Below are 24,574 nucleotides of genomic sequence, written 5' to 3' on the forward strand. Positions count from 1 at the left end.
AGTGGCCAATATGGGCAACCTGGCAATTGTGATTACCATTTAAACCTGCTCATCGTATATTTAGAGTCAAAGTCGAGGGAAACCCAACCAGTGCTGTTTTGTCTAGAGAATGTTAAACAAGGTGATAAATGTAACCTTATTACTCCTTTCTGCAGGCTTCCTCCTTTCATTAGACCAGTCCTCCATTAACTCTTAGAAAGCTATACTACCTGGCTGGTCACAGCTCTAATGGCATCCCCACAATGCAAGACCAGCAGTTCTGCGGAGGCAGAGGGCCTACCCACATTCCAGAATATTCTGCAGCACCTGAAACTAAAAAATATATCTAGAAATGTTAGGCAAAAAACAATGGGCAACATGCTTCATCCCATAGAATCAAATGATTTCATGCAATTTGCATTTTATGCTGAGGTTTTCAATTAAAGCAATAGTTATGTTTTGATTATATTGTTATTTTAGGGTATCTCTGATTTCTCTCAAATCCAGCCTGAAAAGAAAAGTGGAATAAAAATCGAAAAGCAGCAGTGCCAGCAGAATAATCAGTTACATTTTACCTTGTTCCCATCTTTATTAAGAAATCTCCTTTTCTTAGAAATAGATTTCTGACCAAAAAAAATTAAAACAATCTCCAAGAAAAACAAAAAACAAAATAGAGCTTAAAGTTTTGATTGAAAACAGAGTGACTCATACCCAATCCCTCCTATCTACAAGCTATTGTGGTTATGTGGTCACAAGTGTTAGTCATTCCCTAACAATACAAGGACGCATGGTGACGGTATGAAACAAAACAAAGGCTCTGAGAGCTGGCTTTTGTTGCTGCCTCTTGCGGTCATTTGAAGTAATTATTTTGTGAGGACCTGACCTTTGGATGGCAACCAGTCTGTATTATACTAAACAGGGACAAAAGAATATAGAATCAAAAAGATACAGTCCAGAGGTAGATAGGACATGGCTCAGGAGCAGAAATAAGCTATGTTTTCATTTTTTTATAATATAAATATAGTTTCTTTTTGAGATTTTATATATATATAATTGAATATATACATTTTTTTTTTGGATGATAACTAAGAAGACTTGCAGAAGGATGTGCTCAAAATCAAAGGATAGCTGAAAAGCTTATCATTTCTTTACAATGAGAATACTCGGCCCATATTTTGAACAGGCCTCATGTTTGTAAGGTAAGTTTTTTTTACTTTTCTCAATTTGCCTGGAAGGAAATGTTCTACGATTACAGAGACCCTCTTAGATGACTGCATCACAGAAAAATGAGGCCCAATAAATACAAAAGGAGAGTCTGCAAGGGCGCCAACAATTCCTAAGTGAAAGGTAAACTGGAAGAAGTGGTCATAAAGACACCTGGGAAGTATTGTGACAGAGGAATGCAAAGGGCCAACAGCTTGGAAGCAGATTAAGCCTATAAACCTCTTAGTTCAGCAGGAGACAAACTGTTCTGATTTGGATAGCAAAAGAGAGGAACTTCATTGTTTCTGGAAAACACCCTTGCAAAAAAACAACAGTTTTATGATCCCTTAGTGCTAAATACAACACAGGATCATCCATGCATTTTGGCAGTTCAGCAGCGATGCACACTGTATACCAAGTGTTCCGGCAGCGATGCACACTGTATACCAAGTGTTCCAACTCATGCCAGCAATGAATGCTCATGTAAACTATCAAAACAATTTAATAATAGGAATATATACTTATATTAAACCTGTAGTTTAAACATGGCAACTGCCATTGTTATCCTCCAAGAAAGGCCTGTCTGTCTCTTTTTTTTGATACATTTCATGTTGCTAATCAGAGTGAATTAGCTTTCTGAATCAGCATATTGCAGGGTCAGGGTGAAAGTATGTCAATAAATCAGAATGACAGCCATGGGCACTAGTCTATCGAAATGTGAGATGTCCGTGATGGCACCAGTTATGTTTCTCGCAGTAAAGGTTTTCCTATATTTTACCTTTTGACGTAACTGAAGTAACAGCATTGTAAAAATGAAGATTTCATATGAAAAGGCATATTGCCTTGCCCCAAAAAGCAAATATCAAGTGGACAAACACAAAGTATTGGATTTCTAGATGTAATGTTTATTTTACAGTAGAAAAAGGAATATGTGCTTGTGTTCACAAAAAAAACGATATCAAGACCATAAAATACACCATCTCTAATGTGTAGAAGGCCAAGTACAAATAAAACAAAATGTCTATCATTCCATCAACGAACACAGTGTACACACTGTTTGGGTACTACACACCCATGTACAAAAAAATCTTTGTTTTTCATTTACTGAAGCCATTCCAAAACTACAAATTTTGCAGAGACAACATAGGAACTCTCCCTTGGTGCCACAACAGAGGCTGAACAAGATTCCAATAAGGTGAAAAGGGAACATAGGAGTGTACGGAATGTACAATTATGGTAATTCATGCCTCCCAAATGACATAGCAAAATGATAGGTCCCATTCCCATGGATGCCCATATAAAAAAGTGTGTCTATACTGTATATGTAATGAATGAATATCTCGGGTACGATTACAAAAAAAAAAAAAAAAAAAGATGGTTGAAATATTAGATCTAACTAATTACCAACTTTACCTACTTACTCTGCAATAGCAAAGCTTACATATTAACAGTATACATATCTGGTATCTGACAACCTCACAAATCAGGGCACAGGTTCTTTTTTGCTAAGCAATCAAAGTCCTTATATACAAGGGTGTGCTGAGAAGTTCCTGGCTTTGCCCCCATCCAGATGAAATTGAAAAATGAGTGTGGGGGCATATGACCGCCTAATATCTTAGTATGTAACTGTGCAAATATCAGGTCTTTGCGATTCTTAAAACGGATTTTACTTTTAGTGAGAAGCTGTGATGGTAGAGGCACAAGCAAGTTTCACGTCGTTGGAGTTACAGGCCGTCATTAAGTTTTTGTTCTCCAGGGAATATCAGCAAAGGACACTCACACCGAGATGTCACAAACACTGGGGGAGAAGTGTCCTTCCTACAGCACTGTCAAAAGATGGATATCTCGTTTCAAGACTGGGTGTTTCACCGTTGAAGATGAGACCCGCAGTGGGCGCCCCCCAACCTCAACTGACCCGGTAACCTGCAATGCTGTCCATAAGGTGATTATTGAGGACCGGCGAATATCTGCAAAAAAGATAGCCCAGATACTTGACATTTCACGGGAGCGGGTTTGTTATCACCACTATCCCAGACATGCGCAAGCTTTCAGCGAAGTGGGTGCCGAAATGTTTGAACAGTGATCAGAAGAAGAAACGAGTTGAAGCATCCAAAGCCATTTTGAAGCTGCACAGGACTTTTTGGCTGGGTTAGTGACTGAGGCTAAAACCTGGCTCCACACCTATGATCCTGAAACCAAGCCAAAGTAATGGCGCCACAGCAGGTCCTCAGAGCCCAAGAAGTTCTGAAGAAAATTCTCTTTGTGGACTACCTACCTCAGGGCTCTAGTATCATTGGACAGTATTACGCTAACCTCCCTGACCAGCTGAAGGAGGCATTTAAGATGACATACCCTGGAAAGTTGACCAAAGGGATCCTTTTTTGCAGGACAATCCACCTGCCCACACGTCCAACGTTGTGGCTGCCAAATTGAACACCTTGAGTTTCTAATTGGTCCACCATCTCCCCTACTCACCTGACCTGGCCCCTTTGGACTATTATCTGTTCCCGGATTTGAAGAAATGCCTGAAGAGGCAACGTTTTGAAGACATTTCTGACGTCAAAGATGCTGCTGAGAGCTGGTTTGCGGCCCAAGCAAAGGACTTTTTATTTGAACGGCTCAGAAAAGCTGCAACTACGCTGTACCAAGTGCATTAGTTTCAGGGGAGAGTATGTTGAATAAATGTGTTATTTCATAACTCTCTTCTTTCTGGGCAAAGCCAGGAACTTCTCAGCACCCCCTCCTATTATGGTGCTCTCTTATATCACAAAATACAAGCAAAGCAATTATCATTTATGATTTGCTGTACCTGTCACCAGAGCTGTGGAGTCGGAGTCAGAGTCGTTAAAAATATGGCCTGATAAGCCTGGTAAATTAAAATTATAATAAAAAAAAAAATAGAAAATGTTGTATTTCACAAACAATAGTCATAATTAGGTACTTTGATTAGGTACTCTGATGTAAGAATAAAGCCCAGTGCATAGTTGTATTTCTACTAGTGTGAAGTTCAGCTGAGCTATTATACAACCTGACATTCACATTACTGTAATCAGGATTATGTACATTATAAAAAGTGTTTTTTTTATTTCAGATATAATGTGTTTACCAAGTTTATTTGAACTTCAACATCATTTTGCACACTACCTAATACTAGGAAGTTAGTAAAGCCCTGGCCCTGGAGCCTCCCACTGCCCTGTCTTTAGCAGAACATCACCAAACAAAGATAAAGGCAGCAGCGTCTGCTCAACTTCCTTTGTCTGCTAAAAGAGCCTAGAAGAACTTGGAGGAACAGCTTTTTGGATTCAACTGTAAGCCTTCATATTTATTTTAAAATTGCATGGCTACTTGTTTGTACTATGATGGAAGGCTGTGTGCATGTTTCTGGATACAACTGCAGGGCTATGTGTATGTTTGTGTGTATGCTGCAGGAATGTAAGAATGTTTGTGTATAGTGCATATTGTGCGTATGTTTCTGAGTAAAATGTAGGGCTCTGTGTTGTGTGTTTAGTATATACGTTTGTGCATGTTTTTCTGTATCGGACAAATTATGTCTAAGGTTAGTGCAGGACTATAGATTATCTGTGTGTATAGTGCCGTGTTGTATGTATGTTTGCAATAGTGCAGGACTATGTTTGTATTTAAATCAAAGAATATGCTAGTTAGTATAAAACATTTTATATTTAACAGCACCCCATTCACAATGCCAAAAAGTCTGTCAACAAACACATGAGCACCTTACATTAATAAGTGATGGGAAACATTACGTGTTCCAATGTATTCTTGAAGATGATGGTGAAAAACAATGTGATGCAAAAATTTGCAGTTTCAGTGGGTCTAACAAAAATGCTATGCTATTACTTTTTAGCCACTTGATAAAAACAATAAATAAAACCTTATTGTTTTTATTTTTTGTCTTTTGATTAAATTGGCTAATACAGTAGAGCGTCAACTTCCTAGCCAGTAGTCTTGTGGTTAATGGCGTGTATGTTGCCTTCCTTCAATCAACGTGGAAAATACATTACCATTTTACAGGGTTTCTTTTTTTATCTTCACACTTTTGCAACCAAACTTCACAAAAAATGTAGGCCCCTAATTATTCATAAATCAATACATTTATTATAAAATTAAATATAACAATATTTTTAACATAAAAGTTTTTCTCAAGAAACATTAAATAAAAATATGAAATTAAATGATTTATTAATCAATAATTTAGGCAAAAAGCTAAACATTTTTGTATAATAAATTTGAGCAATCCTGCTTGCTTATTATTAAGAAAACACTATTGATGTTTTCTAACAAAGCACCCAAATCATTTAGCCTATTTCTTCTTACTACATTGTTCAATTTAGAGAACATGTTCTCAACAGAGGATTAAGAAACGGAGAGTATGGTGGTAAAAATAGGAGTTGGTGTCCCTTACTTTCAACCAAGCTCTTTACCTGGCTAGTTTTTTTTTTGAAAGGAGACATTACCCAAAATTAGGATGGCATGCTGAACATTCTTTTTACTAAAAACATTCAAAACCTCTTCAATAAAATTGAGGAATGCTTCATGATTAAATGTTTGTGCTTGTGACTTAAAGTGGAGGGTCCCATTTTTATTCCTCAAACAACAAATTCAATAATTTCAGGAAGGCACTCCAGCCACAACATGGCCACCCATTAGTAGATCTTCCCCCTTTGGTTCTCATTGAGATGTTAAAACCTAGTTCATCAAGAAAGTAGATGTTTTTTCCATCTTCTTTAGAAAAGAGATCAAGGATTTTGTTAGCATAGCTAAGCCTTTCATGGAGAGTAGGAATTATTGCACCTTGCAAGAATTAAAGAGTTTTTTTAATGACCATTGGAATTTTATCAAGGCATCTATCTATTGTTGAAATAGATACAATACTTCCAAATTTGGCAAATAATTGATTTTTCATTTCACCGAGGCTTATTCCGCAGTTTTCGGACATTAACTTGCGTAACTCCTCCTTATGGGCTTCATCCAACTTTGAATTTCTCAGACCTCCTATTGATAATTTTTCCAGTCTACTGGAAGATTCATAGGTCCCATAAATTTTGGTTATGGTTGTACGATTACAATCCAAAACCATTGCTATCTGGGAGGCATCACTTTCATTCCAAAAGTGTCTACCACTCTTTCATGTTCTGCATTACTTAATTCTCTGGCCATAAGGGTAAGTGCAATACTAAATATAAAGCTAAAAACTTTAAGGATAAAAAAGATGAATATTATTGTTATCTTAAAACTTAAGATAAAGATTTAATTTTAAAATTATATAACGTAAAAAAACTATTATATTATAATATTGACAAATCAAATTATTTTCAGATATTTTTGTTAATGTTCCTTGAGAAAAACTTTTATGGTAAAAATAGTGTTATATTTAATTTTATATTAAATTTATTGATTTATGAATAATTAGGGGAACTAAATTTTTTAGTGAAGTTTGGTTGCAAAAGTGTGAAGATAAAATGAGAAACCCTGTAAATACAGAGGGTCAAAGAGTTGGAGTCTGGGTTACCAGAAACTGAGGAGTTGGAGTTGAAGAATTTATTTACCAACTCCACAGCCCTGCTTGTTACTACAAAAGACAACACAGCAAAAGAAGAAAGCGTACAGGTCAACACCCTGCACAGAGAAAGAATATGTCACTGAAGATACCCAGCTAAGAGAGGAACTGACGGAAGGACGTTAAATGATATCTGCTCTGAAAGGCAGACTATGGCGTTTAGGCCAATTACAATAAAATTATTCAGAACCAAGTTTAAAGAAAAATTGGACACACCATAGGTAAAGAAAATATAAAAGTAGAAAATTATATATTGTTTTCAGAGCAACCCTTTGGACCTTTGGGAGAGTGCTGTATATTCAACAACATTTTTAAAAACTGCATAACACTGCACAACATAGAAATAAAACAAAAGATGCCAATTATGTAATCATATACAGTTAGTTAGGTTCATATATATTTGGACAAAAACAACTTTTATCTATCTTTGGTTCTGTACATTACCACAATTAATTTTAAATGAAACAACTCAGATGCAGTTGAACTGCATACTTTTAGCTTTAATTCAGTGGGTTGAACAAAAAGATTGCATAAAAAGGTAAAGCTGCGTACACACTTCCAATTATTATCGTTGGTAAACGAACGACAAAAGATCCTGCACGATATCTTTGAACGATCGTATAGCACCGATCCTGTACATACAGATAACGACACGATCGTTCAAAGATATTGTACACACGATAGATGCGATCGTTTGAACGATACAGGAAGTGACGTGCACCACAGGAAGTGAATACTGTGTACGAACGATCGGATCAAATGAATGACATTCACCACACTGTTCCTTTGTCCCTATGTGCAATATGCCCTTCAAAGTGTTCTCAAGGAAGAAGAAAGCAGCTCTTGCTTTGGTATGTCTGCTTGAAGAGGAGGAGGAGGTTAAGAAGAAGAAGCGGCGAATGTGGCGTAAGGATTGGTTGTTGGACCGAGACAACATTTCACATGAGATTCTGCTACGGGAACTGCGCCACTCATTCCCAGATGACTACAAGAATTATCTTTGTATGTCAAGTTTGTCTGTTTCCAGCAATTACTTTCTGCAGTTACACCTTTTCTGCAGAAACAAGATACCTTCATGAGGAAGTCCATTACACCTGAGCAGAGGTTGATCACCACCCTGAGATACCTTGCCACTGGAAGATCTCTGCAGGACATGAAGTTCTCCACTGGGATCTCACCGCAAGCAATGGGTCATATCATCCCGGAGACATGTGCAGCAATTATTGACTGCTTGAAAGATGAGTACATAAAGGTAGAGGCCCCATACAATCATTAAAACAAAATGACACATTTGCTTCATAACCACCAAAAGATAAAGTTTATTCAACAAAGTGCATGTAACAAAGTGCTAATTAAAAAGTATAAATAACAATAAATAACCTTTATTAAAACAAAACCATTAAAACAAAATTAACAATATTAACAACAATATGAAACCAAATAGCATTTGTGACACCCCCCCCCCACTATAAATCAGTGAAATGGAGGCTTTCATTGCCAAAACTGTACTGATTTGGTGTACAGGAGGAAGGGTAGGGATGATACTCATAAGGGTGGCGTTGAGTTTGTACAGGTGAAGGGTGAGGCTGCGGGTATGGATAGGGGTAGGAATAGGTAAGGGTATTGTGGGTTTAGTTGATTCATCATGCCTTTGTTCACCAAATCTGTCATAATAATCTCCACCGCACCTGCTTTTTCTGGGCCCATCTGCCGCAGTTTTGACACGATAGAGAAGCCAAAGCCATCCAAATGATCCTTTTTTTCATTTATTATAGACATGGCTTTTTTGAAAGCTTCTTTTTTTTCCAGCTCCTGATGTTTCCTTTTCTGACCCCTTTTTTGGTTGGAACTTTCAAAATGTATGGAACTTCCCAAATTGTGGAGGAGCAATTGATGGGAAGCATGTAAGAATTACCCCACCGGTAGACATTGGATCGTTTTATTATAAATATAAGGGGTGGTTTTTCAGCATCGTGCTCATGGCAATAGTGAATGCCCGTTATGAATTTGTTTTAGTGCACATAGGAAGAAATGGGCGCATGTCTGATGGAGGGGTTCTGGATCAGGATGGTACGCCATTTCACAGGAAGCTGATGAACAAGCAACTGCATCTACCTAGAAACAGCCAAACTGTGGAGGGACTGAACTTTGTGTTTGTTGCAGATGAAGCATTTGCATTGCATGAAAACCTGGTAAAACCCTATCCTCAAAAAAACTTGGACAAACAGGAAAAAATTTTTAATTACCTGTTATCTAGTGCTAGGAGGGTGGTTGAGAATGCGTTCGGTATTCTAGCAAATCGCTTTAGAATATTCCATACTGCTATCAATCTCTGCATGGACAAAATTGACAAGGTAGTTTATGCTTGCTACTTGCTACATAATTTTCTACGCCGCAATAATTGCAGTGCATCATTTGGTACTCTAATGGAGCAAGATTCTACTACAGCCACACCGGGTGAAAGCAGTAACCAATTCACTGGTCTAGTGGATCTCCAGGTTGCAGTCCCTCAGAATGCTTCAGTGTTGGCTAAAGAAAACCGAACCAAGTACTTGGAGTACTTCAACACTACTGGAGCAGTAGAATGGCAGGATCGCATGACATAGTCTGTACACCACAATGTTTGTAGGACGGCAATAAAACTCTGTACTATATGTTTTATACTTTACTATATGGACTGTGCCTGTGTTTTTATAAATTTAATAATAAAAATATTTTTAAATAACTTACCTGGTCTGGTGTCTTGAAAAGCTCAGGAGTCTCATCAAGGCTTTCCCCAGCATCCCTGTGTGTACCTTCCCCAGCATCCTTGTCCGCTTCTTCAAGGCTGCACACTGATGGACGTCCTTCATCCTGATCTGCAGTGAATGCCAACAGATTAAAGTACCATAATTTAGGTACGTATACATCATCCGCTGCAGCACCTGACCGCTGTGAAGATTTTATTTTGTTCATTTCCTTTTTGAAAACGCAGGTTTTGTATCTTTTGCTTCACATATTTTATGTTGGCGGCAGGATTAACGGTCCTGCTGAGCTCCACCATAGCGGTATACGCCTTCAGTTTCATCTGACGATTTGAATAATCCGCAGACTTTACCTGCCACAGACAGGGATGAGACCTGTATGCCTCAATGAATTCACGCATGAAGTCAGGATTATTAAATGCATCATAGGCCATGATCTGTGAAAAACATTAAAATATAAAATATAACAAAACTTTAAACATATAACTTATAAAAACATAAAAATATGCAGCATCACTCACCTCAATAATGTTTGTTTGTCGATCGAATTGTCGGGCGAATATTCGTACGAAGGACCGCACGTGCCAGATTTTGCACTTTGCACTTCTGATTTCCCACAGCACTTTGCAAATGCACCCACCCACTCCCTGTTAAATGTTTGCCAGTGTCTTCAGAGTATGTCCGCACAAAGAGCCACACCTATGTCAAGAAAGGAGATGGAGGTGTTGGTGGAGGTCCTGGAGAAAAGCGATTATGATGGTCGGAGGGGTCATTACAAATCCCAGAATGTGCGGAAAAATCGAATTTTAGAAAAATTGCAGAGGAGATTACAGCACAAGTTTCGTGTGGAGCGGTCGAAGGATCAATTGAGGAAAAGGTGGTCTGATCTCAAGAACCGAGAGAGGGATGTGCTGCATACATTAAGGCGTCGTATCACCAGAAAACGTAAGTAAAAATTTTGTCAGTTTGTAGAAGTTTATTTTTTGGAAAATTATTCTTTTGTGAGGTTATGTAATATTTTTGGAAACTATTTTTAATTTATTTGTATTTGTTTATATATTTTTTAATTATTAGTAATTTTTTTATTATTGTAATTTTAAAAAAAAAAATTTTAATGACAATTTTTGCTTCTGTATTTGTTTTTATGCATTAGGATGACGTGCTCAGGAGGTAGAGGAGCAGCCGCAGGTGCGTCCGGAGGAGCAGCAAGAGGTGGAAGGTAGGATATTGGTATATATTTAATGAGAAAAAATGTATAATTTTATAAAAATGAAAAATACATTATTTTTCCATATAGTTCAAATATGTTTTTGATTTTATTTTTATGCAGAGTGCATTCTGGGTTCACCTGACCAGGCTGGGCGTCCGGAGGAGCCGGTAGAGGTGAAGGTAGGATATTGGTATATGGTTAATAAAAAAAAAAAATGTATAATTTTATAAATATGAAAAATACATTATTTTTAGATATAGTTCAAATATGTTTTTGATTTTATTTGTATGCAGAGTTGATTCTCGTTTACCTTGCAGAGGAGGTAGTGGAATCTGTGGTGGAAATTGAGCCAGGTTTGTACCAAAATTTTAGAGAGGTAGGTTGCATATAATTGTGTGTAATTTAACTTTTTATTTTTGTTTGCTCTTAAAGTTTCAGAGGGAGAACGAGAAGGTCCAGAGCCAGGCACGTCAGGGCAGATGGCGAGAAGTGTTGCTAAGCATTCATATATTGTCACTTTATTTCAGGGGCTCAAAAGTAATTGGACAATTGACTCAAAGGCTATTTCGTGGGCTGGTGTGGGCAATTCCTTTGTTATGTCATTATCAATTAGGCAGATAATTGATTTGATTTGAGAGGGGGTGCTTGTATGTGGAAGATTTTACTGTGAACAGACAACATGCGGTCAAAGGGGATCTCCCCATGCAGGTGAAACAAGCCATCTTTAGGCTGCAAAAACAGAAAAAACCCATCCAAGAAATTGCTAAAATTTTAGGAGTGGCAAAATCTACAGTTTGGTACATCTTGAGAAAGAAATAAAGCACTGGTGAACTAAGCAATGCCAAAAGACCTGGATGTCTACGGAAGACAACAGTGGTGGATGATCGCAGAATCATTTCCATGGTGAAAAGAAACCCCTTCACAACAGCCACAACACTCTCCAGGAAGTAGGCGTATAGATATCCAAGTATTCCATTAAAAGAAGACTGCATAAAAGTAAATACAGAGTGTGCACTGCAAGGTGCAAGTGACTCATAAGCCTCAAAAATAGAAAGGCTAGATTGGACTTTGCTCAAAAACATCTAAAAAAGGAAGCACAGTTCTAGAAAAACATTCATTGAACAGATGAAACCAGGATCAACCTTTACCAGAATGATGGCAAGAAAAAAGTATGGAGAAGGTGTGGAACAGCTCGTGATCCAAAGCATACCACATCATCTGTAAAACATGGCAGTGTGATGGCTTGGGTGTGCATGGCTGCCAGTGGCACTAGGACACTAGTGTTTATCGATGATGTGACACAGGACTGAAGCGGCCAAATGAATTCTGAGGTGTTCAGAGACATACTATCTGCTCAAATCCAGCTAAATGCAGTCAAATTGATTGGGAGGCGTTTCATAATACAGATGGACAATGACCCAAAACATACAGCCAAAGCAACCCAGGAGTTTATTAAAGCAAAGAAGTGGAATATTCTTGAACGGCCAAGTCAGTCACCTGATCTGAACCCAATTTATTATGCATTTCACTTGTTGAAGTCTAAACTTGGGACAGAAAGGACTAAACTTCGGACAGAATGGCCCACAAACAGACAGCAACTGAAAGCCATTGCAGTAAAGGACTGGCAGAGCATTAAAAAGGAGGAAACCCAGCATCTGGTGATGTCAATGAGTTCAGGACTATTGGCTGTCATTGCCAGCAAAGGGTTTTCAACAAAGTATTAGAAATTTTTTTCAGCTTTTTAATTTGTCCAATTACTTTTGAGGCCCTAAAATTAAGTGAAAAATGTGTAAAAAAAAGGCTAAAATTTAGCTCCTCACATTTTTATGCAATCTTTTTGTTCAAGCCACTGAATTAAAGCTGAAAGTCTGCAGTTCAACTGCATGTGAGTTGTTTCATTTAAAATTAATTGTGGTAATTTTCAGAACCAAAATTAGAAAAAAGTTGTCTGTCCAAAAATGTATGGACCTAACTATACCAGCTATTCCCAACCAGGGTTACTCCAGAGACTGCTAGGGGTTGCTTAAACTGTGGCTGATTGACCTCGCCTAGTTAAACTGTGGCTGATTGACCGCTTGCATAGTTCAGGGGCCAACACCGCTTGGTGGAGCCAGCTGAATGACTATTTTTAAGTGTTTTTAAAGGTGGTATGTTAGCTACTAATGTAAGGGGGATATTTGTTTCACCAATTTATGCGCCTTTTCCCCACAAAAAAAAATTGATTTTACCAGGTTTTCTCCAAAACCTGAAAATAATTTTGAGGTAATAAGGTTGGTTTATAGTTTTTGTAAGAATGCATCTTCTGCCAACCAATAGAAAAAGGCTTTTTCAAACCACAACCAAAACATTGACATGCTTTTTCACATTCCAACTTGCAAAATTTATATCTGGGACTCTAATTGTCTAATTGAGTTAGTAGTCTATTGAACTTACCATGCCATAGCCATAACAGTTTCTTCCATCTCTAATTTTTTAAAGATCTAATAAAATGTGCCCATTATCTGAATGTGCCTGTTACCCATGCCATCCAAATTCCAGTTGTTTAGTACAGAGTTAAAATAAAAAAAAGTTGGTGGTCACAGAAAATACACAGACTTTGTTTTCTAGCCATTGTGTCTAATGTTCACAGATAAAGACCTATGTACATGATGTGTAATAAATGCCAATGAAAGGCAACCTGTTACACCAGTCAGAAACCACTTTTTTAACACTCTTTTGGTACATGAAACCATGATTTGCTACATGTTAGATGAATATTCCCCTTTACCATTTCAGGTTTGGACAATGCTAAACTGATCTAATAAACAAATTAAGTGAATGTAATTCAGGGCATTCGAGTGAGAACCCGGAGAAGTGTTTGGTTATTAATAGGGTTGAATGGAAGGAGAAGGATAGAAAAGAAGCAGCTTGACTGCGTCAATTTGTAACAAGAATTGCTGCTTGACCAGAGCCAGAGAGGTCAGACACTTATTCTGGTACAAAATGACAATGTACCCTAGATGAGGGGAATGGAAATTTACGGATGGATGTCCGTCATGGTTGGTTGACCATGGTTAGTTGAGTCACTTCTACAGGGTTCAATATGGAATAAAGACACTTAAAGTTAAACAATGAACAGTGATATTCCTAAAAAGACCAACACCTCTAAACAACAAGGATTATTTTCATAAATTGTGATTGTGTGGCAATGAACTGAGTATACCAGGTAGCAAAATTTGACAGCTCCAGCATCTGCCATGATGAGCTCTCATTTTAGTCAACAAACAAAGAGGAGTCTGTATTAGAGGGGAAATGTGTCACACACAAACTGACTTGTATGTGAAATGTATGTCATGCCTATGCATACTGACAGAATCAGGACAAAATATTTATTTTCAAAACCAACTCGCATAGTTACATAGTAGGTTAGATTGAAAAAAGACATAAGTCCATCAAGTTCAACCACTAGGGAAATAAACATATCCCAGATATAAAACCCTATAAGACATAGTTGGTCCAGAGGAAGGAAAAAAATACAATATCTACGAACGATCGTGTCGTTAACTCTATGTGCAGGATCGGTGCTATACGATCGTTCGTATATATCGTGCATGAACGTTCGTCGTTCGTTTTCCAACGATAATAATTGGAAGTGTGTATGTAGCTTAAGATGTGACCAAATCTTCCTAGAGACAGTAGAGGATGTGGGTTGTAAATGTAGTATCTACATAAGTAGATAGATAGGTAGGGGATTGTTATAGATAAGTAAAGTGGGTTTACGTAAAATGAAGTAGTTTTAAATTGTAAAATAATTCCACACATGGTTGTTCTAGGTTTACTGGACCCTTAAGCCTTCCCTTTCTTTCTATTGTTTACTATTCAGCAAGGGCTAATCCATATGAGCACACAATACTTGGCAGGATACACCAACCAAGGCACATTTCTGTCTGGTGTTTATGTGAGAGGTTATACAAGAATTTATGTGTAATTATGCAATAAACTGAGAACATGAGCCTGCACGTGTGACAGGAGCACAACCACTGGCCTGTGCAATGCTGAGCTTTCAGATTACCCACAATTCATCACACAGTATCCTGGAACATACATACTTGGAGTTGTTACCGGTTATGCCAATTATAAAAATGACAGAAAGACATGCCTCCAGGACATTAGGATTCTGGATTAATTATAGCTTTTACAACATGCCATCATGAATCAGACTTGTTTATAGGAAGCAGGTTTGGAAATAGAATTCCTTACTAGAGTTCCCACCAACAGAATGCGAAATAAAAATGTGAATACAATGCAGCTTGTACAGAGGGGGTGGCTGCATGTTCTGGAATTCCAATTTTCCCCCAGTGGACCTACCCTCGAACAATCCCAACCTTGTCACATCCAGGCCAGCAGACACTCAGTCCAAAACTGGTTTCCATGGTGACGTTGTGTCAGGCCGTCTCTGTGGGTTTGTAACAGGAAGAGGTCTGGGTTTGCGGCCAGAAGATGAAAACAGACGCAAGATCTCTGATAAAACACGAAAGGAAGAAATCACTGGATGGATTGTGTTAACATTTTTTTGACAGCTTTTAGAAATCAGTTTAAAAAGGACTGGCATCAGGCACGATTTATTAAACGCTACATAAAAGAATTTGCTAATATCTCACATTTTCTAGGTCATACTTTGCACTCACTATAGCGCAACATTGTATAAATATTCCAAAGGGATACCGCATGAGATTTACCCCTCACTGTCAGATGCAGAATCCGCTTGAAGACAACATGTAATCTGCTTAGAATTGCTTCTCTGCTGTCTCCTCATCAACACGCAAAATAAATATCAAATAATTAAAAAAAAAAAAAAAAAAAAGATATCTACGCTTCCCTGTGCAATGCAGGCAGATCATGGACAGTTTAAAGGGTTAGTGGGGTGCTGGGTTAAGACTCACGTAATGCTGAGCCTCCATGATGGAATCAGATAAATCCAATGAATAATAGGGTCAGGTTTGGACAACCAGGTTGAGCAGGAAAGGCCTAGATGATGTTGGACCTCCACATGCTATCTGCACACTTGTCCCAGGACAGCCAAGAAAAGAAGAAAGACTGAAGAAAGACAATTTGGCCAATCTGTGTTTGAATGAGCCCCCATTATCAACAGTTGATAGTGGGCTTGTGTACAAATGTTTGGGCATTGCGGAATATTTGTGTAGCTCTCTTAAGCTGCGTACACACGTGCACTTTTTGTTGTTGGAAAGGATCTTTCACGATCCTTTCCAACGACAAAGGACTACACGATGCATGAACGGTGCTGTACATACAGCACCGTTCTGCTCTATGGAGGGGGGGGAGAGCGATGGAGCGGCACCCTGCTGCGCGCTCCCCCCCTTCCCTTTCATTAGGATCGGTCGTCGTTCATCGTCCGTGGATCTGCCAGGACGGTCGATCGGACAATGGACGACGCCGACAATCTGCTTTACAATCTGGAGCAAAGAACAATATCGGCATTATATTAGTAAAGTAGGAAATTAAAACTGTTGCTATCGGCAACCTGACCTATTTTTAATAAACCTGTCCCAGCAGGGTTAAAGCTTTTACCACCTCATCTTCAAGCAGTAAATATGACATCATAAAGAGAGGGTTTTGTGCAATTGTGTAAAATCACCATCTGTTTCTAGAGTATGTGGGCCATGTGAAGTGAAAGACACAGTATTTACATGTACTTTTCTTATTCTGAAGTACCCATATATGAATATACGACAAACTTATAGCATTCATAGTCTTCATACCGTCCTGCACAGAAAGCAATAAACAGTAAAGGGGCGCAACACCCTGCAGCTAGGCAATGGCACCATGGCAACAGGGCCTTTGTGATAATCGTTCTTCGGAGTTGCCTATGGCAACTAATTCCCCTTCCCCATATTGATAAAGAAATGGATTGGTTGCCATTATCTTGGGGAATTTCTTGCCACATTGGCAAATTATCATACTTATTTTAGAATAAACATTTGGTCAGACTCATTCCTACAGGTTTATTCAATGATCTATCTTTCCAGTAAGAAACACGGAGGTTGCCATTGACGACCACTACCTGTGCAAATGCTACTTGCCTGGCTGCCATGCCTGACACACTGTTAAACTGAGCGATGCCCTATACACAATATCTAGCAAGCAACACAACTTAAGCTGGACCTATTCTAACAAAGTGATTTCTGATTGGTTTCTGTGGATTTTTCGACCTTTGCCCTAGGCGTGTTGCTCCCTGAGGATGACAATGGTGTGTGTTTTTGTGTTTGTTTGTTTTTGAACCCATCCTGTTGCTTTTGGCTTTGAAAGCCAAAATGAACCTAGTGGAAATTCCAGAACACATACCACAAATAAATTGTATTTCAGAAGAGTCTGCAATCACTTTCAACATCGAATGCAGAAAAAAAAAAAAAAAAACTTGAATTAGGGAAGGTACTGGTTTAATATATATCAGGGTTTGTGCTTTGGGAAATACCATAAATAGGACTTCTGTTTCCTGTCCGCTGAGATTTAAAGTGTATGTCACGGCACAATAAATTAAATGAAACATATGCAGTACATCTTTGCCAGCGGCCCCCAACTGGTGATCTGCAGAAAAAATACCTGGCCAGTGCGCCCCCCCCAGCGGAGTCCTTCTCCTGCCCTGCTGATCATGTCGCCCATAGTTACAGCCCTGCGCCCTGTCCCACCAGGATGTTTAGCAAGCAGGTCTGAGCCTGCAATGGGAGAGTCATGACGTAACTCTGGGGGAAGTCTCTTCCCCTTTGAGTGTCACACAGCTCCCCACGTATGCGCAGGCTTAAAAAAAAAAATTAATTTAGTGGTGCGTGAGGTTCGAAAGGTTGGCGACCACTAATCTATGCAATAGATGCACAATATTTTTTTTTTTATTTTCCTATTTAATGGTCCTGCAAGTACACAAAAATACTTGTTGATAAGCCACAAATGACAACACACTGCGTTATTGTGGACTAAATGATTTCAGCCCTAGCCAGTTCCTATTTTGCTAAACTACTTACACTCAACCATTCTCCCACATTAGGTCTAATGATTTTGTAGTCCAAAATAAGAAGTTGTAGATCTAATTACTTGAGACACAGGGCATCGTTTTAAAACACATGTATCAATAAAGAAATAGTATTATTTATTATGGAAGACCATATCCATAATATATTTATTACAGGGGTCAGTCAAATTGTGTTACAGTAATAGACTAATCCATTTTCAATATAAACCTAACAGATGATGCCACTTTGCATGGATTGAAAGGATAGTATCTCATATTGTTGACCCATTCAGAGTTGTGTATTGTGTGTACAGCACAGTAATGCACGATATACAGTATGACATCATTCATTTCATATCCCAAAGTACACAGCCGGGGTAATATATTGCACATGCATTTTAGGATACAGCGATACACAAATGTGAACCAAAAAAATGGTGCCAATGCAGATTAACCTGCAACACAGTACTTGGGCAGCCTATTTAAAACAAGTGGCTTTGTCACAACAGAGGTCAGTGGGCTAAAAACAGCACATTAGCATACTTGGGGCAAAGCAACACAATTAGATGTTTGAAGTGTATCTAAAGCCAAAGCTTTTTTTTATTGGGTGCTGTTTATGAGAATGGGAAACATTTCTTAGTAGTGTCGGCCGTACTGCCATGGCAAATCATGACCATTTACCAACATATGCAACACATAAGACAGACATCTTAAAGGCACGTAGAGGCTAAATACAACAATAAAAGTATTAAGTACAGATTTTTAAAAATATATTTTATCTTTCAATTAAATACACAAAGGGACAGGAATAGGAAGGATGTAAAGCTTCATCAAATTATAATAAAGTTGAATCTTTCCTGAATGACACCATTCCCTCACCCCATTTATTGAGCTAGATAGGCTCATGGTCTGCAAAAACATACAAATAAATTTGACTTCATTCACCAACTAAAATATTTTGTCAGAACCTGGGCTTTAAATTGTGAAAAGGAGGTACCCTTGACGGGAAAGAGTTAAAAGAAGTGTTCCTGGAAAAATAAATGAGATATAAAAACAAGCTGTGGTCCCCTAGAGTACAAAAACAATCTTTGTAGTCCTGGCCTTGTTATTACACCTGCAGCAAAGGAAAACAAATGTTTTCCAGGCCTACAGCAGCCCTAGGCCAGTCATTTGTTTTTCAGGAGCATCAATGGCTGAAAACACAGGGTTTTCATTTTCTGCAGATTTGCCAGTTGGGAGGAAAATATAAAAAGTAAAATACTGACAAAGAATATGAACAAACACAAACTAAAAAGTTAAGGTCTAGGAGCTTATTCACATACAAATCATTCACAACTGTGCATTCAATTGGAGTTGCTTGCCTGTATTTGGCTTCAATACTTTCTCTGACTTGGGACAAGCAGGCAAATTAGAAAGTCAGAACACCTAGTTTGCATACATCCTGGGGGTTACAAGTTATTATTATCTTGTTAGTCAGTATTTTTATAGCGCTGACATTTTACACAACGCTTACATTGTGATATCACTACGAACCCAGAAGGGGAAATCCACATAAACACATACAAACTTTAGCTTTGGCAGATAGTTTAGTGCATCACATCAGTGAGCGATAGGAGTAAAATTATATGATTATTAGCTTGTTAGCTGCAAAAAAATAAAAAATAAAATAAAGGACTTGCTAATGCAGTGTTTCTCAACCAGGGCTCCATAGAACCCTAGGGTTTCTCCAGAGATTGCTAGGGATTCCTTGAGCAATGAGCAGTTTGTGACTTTTTGAGTATCTGCAAGGGAGACATTCTTCCCACTGACCACCACATTGTACTATGAGCTATAATAGTAATGATAGCAGGAGTTTCCTAAAGACCTGAAAGTTATTTCAAGGGTTCTCTCACGGTAAAAAGGATGTAAAACACTTTAACGAAAACATGTAAACATTTATAGAGCATTAACTTAATTATTGAATGAATATTCTAACAAACTAGGAATAAAAAAGAGAAATTGATGTAATAAAGCATCAGACAGAGAAGAGTCACTCTCACATTTTGTCCTGGTGACAACGGAAAATAAGATATAATTAAGTTTTTAGATATCTCCTAACAGGGACAATGGATCTTGTGGCAACCATCAATGATCAGATTTTTTGGGTTCCAAACTTGTATCCCCTTTACAGAAAAAGAGACTGAATGTCTACCTAGGAGTCGAGTCACATGGGCAACATTGTATCTTAGTAAACTTGACACTAGCAACAAATTGCCATAATAAATTGCTCTCTGGCTAGCAAGGCCATTATTATGTGGATCCCTCACTGCTGCTGATAGCATTTTGGGCCAGCAAAGGAGCTATTCCACCTTTGTATCTTAACCTTTCCCACGCAATCAAAAATTTTTATTGACTTTGGATGTTTCAAAATGTGAGAACACCAAAATGAAAATTTGCAGATGTATATTTAAATAAAGTATATCCAAAGACAAACGTTTTTCTGCACTTTTTACAGTGACTATTTAAAGTACTGAAAAGTCTGGTTTTTTTGCCAGTGTTTTTTTTTGCCAAATATGTTTAAATACCATTTTAATGTTTTTACAGACTTTTTTTGTCCTAAGAAGGCTGAACCTCCCGTAGAGGCTAAGGAATCTGGAGCTGGAAAAGTACCTCCAGACAAAAATAATAATCTGGATTCCAAAGAGAGAAGGCAGATACACCAAAATGAGGTACTAGAATTCTCTCTATCATATGGTTACTTTAAGATCCTTCCTGAAACACATTAAACCTCCTTAAAATCTTATGGTATACCAGAAGGTTTAAACCATCCGCTAGTAAAAGAGGCTTAGACTCCTGAAAAGTGTTGATGTGGTAGCAAAAAATAGATGCGGTAAAATAACACCCACCACATATTACCTTTTCACTATGATCATTATTTTTAAAAAGGAGATAAGGTAATGTGTGCAGCCAAAGGTCGCCAAAGGTAAATATTAAACTTCACAACAGATAAGGCTTATTACACTAGGCTGCCCTGGCAATCTAATCTCTGCGAAGCCAAGTCTAAATCTACAGTCATGTGTCACCCAAAGGATATCTATTGGTTCTTTTTGGCTTTTAATGTATATTTCCAGTCAACAAAATGTTAATGGTAGGAAGAGTTAATGTTCCTTATGAAAGAAACAGTTAATATGCATGGGTAATGCAACACTTCAGTGTAGGAATGGGCTTAAATGTATGACTAGCTCAAAATTATTTTTTTGGGATAGTGTGGGGAAGGATTAGAACTCCTGCTAGATTTTTATTGCTATTTGGGGTAAGTTATGCTGCAAGTTATTTTGTGGCCATCAGTTTGCCTTAATCATAGTTTTAGCCAAAAAACGTTTACCCAACCAGCTTGTCTACTAACCATGGGTTAGGTCCGATTGTTACATGTGATTCCTTGCTCTTTTTTACCATATATAATTCTCAGATGAACCTCAGATCACCAAGCAAGCTGAAATGCTAAGTTTTACCAGCCCTTACAATGTTTCAAATCAACAGTTCTTCCATTCTCCCAAGCACTACATTGTGCTGGCACAGATTAGGAAATTTGTGAACCATTTTATTCTAATAAAGCCTAATAAGCAATTCCACCAATGCCCATAGATCCAAGATATTCTGGGTTTAAATGTGTATGGAAAAAATCTGGACTAATATATCTCAAGAAACGGCAAAGGTGCAAATTGATTAGTTGGTATGGGCTACCTAGAAAGTTGCTCATACAAATTGATACATGAAGTAAATTAGGCAAAATGACTGATGCCTAATAATAATAACATAAAACATGATCTGAAATTTCCTTTTACTATCTAATACAAACACCATTAACTAGAACAAAACAAACATTGTCATCTTTGTTGTTTGGGATTGCACTTTTTATACACATTTTACTGTAACACTATAACATGAAAGAAAATGGTTTTTGGTCATCAGCACATTAGCAGAGACAATGCTGAACAGACCAGAAAAAAATCGTGGGACTGAGGTGTGATAAGATCACAGAGCATACAATAGAAACTAGGCAATGTGATAATTGAATGCTCACATTGCCAAGAAAATGGGAGTTCATGAGACCCACAACATGTCACTGGTGGAAGAATGACTACAACAAATCATATTCATTTACACAAGCAGGCAATAATTGTTCAAAGGCCTAACAACATTTATTCATTCAATCTGAGGGAACAGCTGTTATTCTGAAACAGTCAGGCATTGCAACACCTAGGGTGCCAAGATGCTGGAAATTTATTATCAAGTAATGTGCCTAAATGCCTTTAGCAATGAGATCATAAATCATAAAGGAATGTTATAATTTCCAACTTCCTATTGCAAGTTAAAAGGCAATCCCAACATTGCTTTACTTGATGTTTCTGCCAAGCATTTTTTAATTTGCATTTTGGATAGTGGAGAGGGGTCTGAATTTTTGGTACCCTGTGGTGTTTCAGTACCCCTTGCTATTTCTGGTGCAAAAGTAAATGGCTCTAGTGGCTATAAATACATCAATATAAACACTTAGAGACCTATTTTTGGAAAAGTGGGGATATCACCATCTGTTGGACACCCCATCTGCATTTTGTGTTCCATTCATAACCTGCAGGCCACAGTCCGGAGTGCAGTGGACTACAAAGTTCGCTTTGCATGCCGCTCCAAACTGGAGAGAGCAGGAGACCGACACATCATGTAAACTGGGTTTCCTTTCCAAATACATTATTTGGTCTCTGGCTTTAGTCTCAAAACATGCAAAATGCAATGACATTTATGAATTTACTGCTGTATATTTGTGTACCTTGATTTTAGTAGAATAAGGAAGGAATTTGAAGCCCCAACAGTTCCTACTGATGCCTATGTCCTCATTGAAGAGATCTTCCCTACTCTTTCACAAATATAGAATTAAAAATGAAACTCTGGGGGCGCGTGGCCTGATGGCGGCGGAGTAGGAAGCAAATCTCCTGAGCTCCGCCTCCCGCCTGGGGGATATCAGATTGTGGCAGCGCTACGGCGCCTATTATTTCTGCTCTATGGGTCCTAAAGTGAAGGTGGCACAGAAGGAGCGCCCCGGAGGGGGCTAGATTTTCGGCGTCATCAGACGGGCAGGCACCTGCATCGCGATCCACACAACTGCGGGCTGGATTACAACAGGAATCAGCTGCACAGGGATCAGAAGTCTCCACCACGCCACCACCAGAGGTACCATTAGTTTCTCTCCTTCTTTGACTTCTTTCACTTCCTTCTTTGGAAGCCTCCTTAAGTCATAGCCCTGCAAACATGGTTTCTGAGGAGGAGTGGGACTGGAAGGCCCACCTCAGAGCCTTACACACCAGGCAAGATTTGGATTATAGTATAGGGCGCTTGGAAGCGAGCTGCAAGGCAGAATTTCACACCATGCGTCAGTCCATCCAACAAGTTCCTAGTACCGCCACAGCCCTACAAAACCACTGTGCTGAACTTTCTTCACAAGTAGTGTCCCATGCGGATATTTTGGAACGCCACAAAGCACAAATTAATATGTTGTATCTATTGCATGATGATGCCGAAAACCACAATAGGCGGAACAATATACGTATACGGTGTTTACCTGAAACTATACGGAATTGAGAATTGTCCACGGCGGCATATTCTATCTTTGCTAAACTCCTTGCTGTTCCATCCGATGCTGATATAGAGATAGATCAGGTACATAGAACTCCGGGCCCACACAGCACAAATCTGCAACGCCCTAGAGATGTTGTATGTCGAATCCACTTCTTCAGAACCAGAGAAGATATTATGAAAAAGGCCAGAGAATCTGCAACTATTGAATATGCTGGGGCGCAGATACAACTGGGGGCTCTTAAACCACTTCTAACAGCTCTTCGTGAACGGAACATCCCACTTAGATGGGGATTTCCCTTCCATCTCATTATCAGATCGGGAGGAAGAACCCTAGTTCTCCGTGAGCCATCCGACCTGCCTCACATTGTGCGAGATTTACACCTTCCTGACATCATATTACCTGAATCGCCCACAGAAACTTCACTCCTCAACAGCAAACCAGGGTCATCGCAAGCTCCTTCACGACAGCCGCCTGATAGATCTCCAAGCACCTCCACGGGTCATCTTTCTCCCCCTCCAACAACCTAGGCTGTTAAATCGGCACCGACAACAGTGTATGTTGGCTCCCAGGCCACTTCAAGCGATATTTCTGGATCTACTATCTATCATCTTATTTGTCTATGCTTCTTGGGCTACCAAGTACCATCAGACTACCACTGACCTCAACTTGGACTACCACCTGCCGTGTTTGGCTGAGTGATTGTCCTAATCCTGAGAGGAGATTTTTGAAAGGGCACCTGCCTCGCCCATCTGGTGCCCTTTCCTGCGCCCCTTCCCCCTAATGTCCTCGGCACATACTCAAGCACATGTTTTGAAAATCCGTACCCTTGATGCGAAGGGTCTAAATAGCCCGAACAAACGTTCTCAATTGTTATATGCTCAACATAAAGCAAGAGTGAATATCCTACTCCTACAGGAGACCCATTTTCACTCCACTAGACTTCCCTCTTTCTGCGATCCCTATTATCCCCTGTGGTACCATAGCTCCAATCCTAAATCTAGAACTAAGGGAGTTTCTATAGCTTTTCATAAATCGTTACCAGTACAGATACTAGATTCCCGCTCTGATTCTCCGGGCAGGTATTTGTTCCTCAAAAATTTCTCTCTGGGATAAGAAATTTTACATTGGCCTCCTTTTATGCTCCCAATCAACAACCCACAACGGCCCTATCTCAATATTTGGAGATACTGAAGGGATTTGCCGAGGGATCTATTATAGTGGGTGGGGACTTTAATTGTGTTTTGGA

General features: G+C 38.8%; 1 protein-coding gene across 12 annotated transcripts in view; it reads right to left on the bottom strand.

The window, feature by feature from the left end:
* The window catches only part of RALGDS (ral guanine nucleotide dissociation stimulator), a 217,691-nt gene that overhangs the window by 30,368 nt on the left and 162,749 nt on the right, over positions 1 to 24,574 (bottom strand). Inside the window, exon 1 of one of the 12 annotated variants that reach the window (XM_072429987.1) lies at positions 15,062 to 15,177. The exons of the other annotated variants lie outside the window; for them this stretch is intronic. The gene's annotated coding sequence lies outside the window, so the exon portion shown is untranslated. Of the gene's footprint in view, positions 1 to 15,061; positions 15,178 to 24,574 lie in introns of those variants that run through there. 12 annotated transcript variants of the gene reach the window in all.

The sequence above is a fragment of the Pyxicephalus adspersus genome, chromosome Z (assembly GCF_032062135.1).
Source record: "Pyxicephalus adspersus chromosome Z, UCB_Pads_2.0, whole genome shotgun sequence".
Taxonomy (NCBI): Eukaryota; Metazoa; Chordata; class Amphibia; order Anura; family Pyxicephalidae; genus Pyxicephalus; species Pyxicephalus adspersus.